The 3,408-nt window shown below is 36.7% G+C and overlaps 1 pseudogene; it reads right to left on the reverse strand.

The window, feature by feature from the left end:
- Positions 1–623: 623 nt before the first annotated feature.
- Positions 624–2,290, reverse strand: LOC123825390 (annotated as a pseudogene).
- Between the last annotated feature and the right edge of the window lie 1,118 nt (positions 2,291–3,408).

Consider the following 3,408-nt stretch of genomic DNA (forward strand, 5'->3'; position numbering starts at 1 on the left):
CCTTTCAATTTTTTTTATAGTGTGAATTCTCATATGCCACATAAGAAGTGAATGTTGCAAAAATGAGCTTGAAAATGTTGGTTATGTTTTGGATATAGGTTAAAATCTTGCCACAGTCTCTACATTTATATACTTTTTCTGCAGATGGATGTCTCTCATATTGGGTAAGGCAGCTCTGATGCCTAAAACACTTCTTATATACAGTACATTTATCTGTGCTTTCTCCCTTATGAATGACCTGATGTCAAAATGTTCTGCCACCTAGTCAACACTTAGAAGGCTTGTGTCCAGCATGAATTCTCTGTAGTTTAGTAAGAATTAGAAGTTGCTAAAGGCTTTACACATGATGTATATTTAAATTGCTGTGCTACAGTATAAATATATTTTGTGATGAATGAGCATTGAGGACTGGTTAAAGCCTTTACCACATAAGGTACATGATGAAGGCATTTCTTTGGTGTGAATTATTTGATGCTGAGTAATGTGTGATAGCTGTAATAATACTTTATTTTATGACATGCTCCACATTTACAAGGTGGCTTTCCTACATGAATTTTCTGATGCTGAGAAAGGTTACAGGACAGTTTAAAGGCTTTACCACACATTTCACATATATAAGGCTTTTATCTAGTATGAGTTTTCTGATGTCCAGTAAGTGCTGACTGGAGCCTAAAGGCTTCCCCACATTGAATACATTCATAAGGCTTCTCTCCAGTGTGAATTCTCTGATGTTTAGTAAGTGTTGATAGGACTGCCTAAATGCTTTACCACATTGAGTACATTCATAAGGCTTCTCTCCAGTATGAATTTTCTGATGTTGAGTCAGGTGTGCAGTCTGGCTAAATGTTTTGCCACACTGTGTACATTCATAAGGCTTCTCTCCAGTATGAATTTTCTGATGTTGAGTAAGGACTGAAGTCCAGCTAAAAGTTTTCCCACATTGTGTACATTCATAAGGGTTCTCTCCAGTATGAATTTTCTGATGTTTTGTCAGGTGTGCAGTCTGGCTAAAGGTTTTGCCACATTGTGTACATTCATAAGGCTTCTCTCCAGTATGAATTTTCTGATGCTGAGTAAGGACTGAAGTCTGGCTAAAGTTTTTCCCACATAGTGTACATGCATAGGGCTTCTCTCCAGTATGAATTTTCTGATGTTGAGTAAGTGTTCCCTGTTGTCTAAAGGCTTTCCCACATTGTGTACATTCATAGGGCTTCTCTCCAGTATGAATTTTCTGATGTTGAGTCAGGTGTGCAGTCCGGCTAAAGGTTTTCCCACATTGTGTACATTCATAAGGTTTCTCTCCAGTATGAATTTTCTGATGTTGAGTAAGGCTTGAGGATTGTGTAAATTCTTTCCCACAATGTGTACATTTATAAGGCTTCTTTCCAGTATGGATTATTTGGTGGCAAGTAAGGTTTGAAGACTGTGTAAATGCTTTGCCATATTGTATACATTTATAAGGTTTCCCTGCAGTATGAACTCTCTGATGACAAGTAAAGGTTGAGGACCACCTAAAGGCTTTTCCACATTCTCTACACTCATAATGCTTTTCTCCAGTATGAATTCTGTGATCTTGTGCAAGACTACAGGACTCTGTAAAGGCACTGGCTCCTTCACTACATTGGAAAATTTTCTTTCCTGTATGAATTTTCTGATATTCATTGAAATCTGAAGACTGGCTAAAAGCTTTAGCACATTCTCTATATTTACCAGGCCCATATCCAGTGTGAAATCTCTGATGATGAGTAAGGGCTGAGGTACTCCAAAATTCTTTGCCACATTCTTTACACATATCAGCCTTTTGTCCAGGATACATTTTTTTCTGTAGATTTACACCTGAAAAACAATGACCTGTTTTACCACAGTCTTTACACTTGTGTTCTTTTCTGGTACCCATTTTGTTAAGTGTATTTAGATTAGGTATTTGATTGAAGACTTTCATGCATGGTAAATATTGGTAATCTTTCCCCCCAACAGCAATATTTGTTTCTTCAGTGCATTGTAAAGATTCCTTTAAACATGAGATATATTTAATTTGCTTGGTTTTTAGCTTCAGAATAGGAAAATCCTGATGGGTATTGTGATTTGACATTTTGTCAAAGACATTGCCACCTTCATAATGGCTATCTGGAAGCTGAGCCTTCTGATGTACTTTAGGATTTGACTCGTGGATAGAATTCTTCCAATTTGCATTGCATTGTCTACTACTTCTGTCTGAGTCCCATGTACTCTGAACTGAAACATTGAACACAGAAAGGCCTTTTGTGACATCCGTAACTTCATTAAACATGTGCACTTATTCCCAAATAAGCCTTCTCTGATCCCTATTAAACCACGTTGGCTGTTTTAAAAATCATTCCCAAGTTCATTAAAATATTATACAGTGAAATAAAAGAAAACATTATTTCTAAATGAAGCATAATTCTTTAGGAAAGACATTATCACATTGAACACATTTAAGCTTTATGCATGCATTTTAAATGACCACATTATAAAAATTATTGACTGAAAATTTATTCTCACTCTACCTTTTAAACAATTCAAATGATTGCACACACCACAAATTATTAGATTTCCTACATTTTGCAGACTGACTTTAGGACAGGGGTGTAAAACTCACTTTCCCAGGGGTCACATAATCCTCTAGGCTGCCTTCAATGGGCCACGTGTAATTTTAGGATTGTGTAAAAGTAACCATTCCTTCACTAGGCGCAAGGAGATTGACACTGCCACTGGGTATAAACAATGTGCTGGGCTGGATAAAAGAAGGTGGAGGGCCACATTTGGCCTGGAGGTCCTGTGTTTGCCACTTGCCCTTTACAAGAATACATACATTTAAAATGTTATTTTAAGTCTTCTTATTTGCAAACACATTGATCTGCAAATGTAACTGATTTAAATTGGAAGTTTTCCCAAATTTGTAATATTTCTCATGTCTTTACATAACAAGGGTTTTTCATGAATAATTTTTCAAACTTAGGTCTCTCCATTTAAACATCTTTTTTTTATCTTGTCACACACTCCTTTATCAGTATCAAAGGCACACCTCTCATATCTTACCAGTGTTGCTTCAAAGAATAAATCTTCTCTTCCTGACCTTTGCAAGAAGCCCTGGTTGTCTGCAGATGACACAGCTGAAAGACACAAAAGAAAGGTTCACAGGTGTGAAACACAGGTCAATGTACATTGAACTTACAAGGAATTTTTAAACAAATCACAGTGTTGAGTACTTAAAAAAACTTTGCATGTTTGCAGCAAGACCAAGTATGGTACAATGAGAAAAAGTCACATAGAAAAGGAACAACAGTTGCTTACACTCAGCAACCACTGAGCTCACATTCCCTGGCACACAATGGAAATAGGATAAGAAAACTCCACTTTCCCTGTTCTTTTCTAGACACATAGAGG

This window comes from Phyllostomus hastatus, unplaced genomic scaffold, assembly GCF_019186645.2.
Source record: "Phyllostomus hastatus isolate PE091 unplaced genomic scaffold, TTU_PhHast_1.1 phas_contig_635, whole genome shotgun sequence".
NCBI lineage: Eukaryota > Metazoa > Chordata > Mammalia > Chiroptera > Phyllostomidae > Phyllostomus > Phyllostomus hastatus.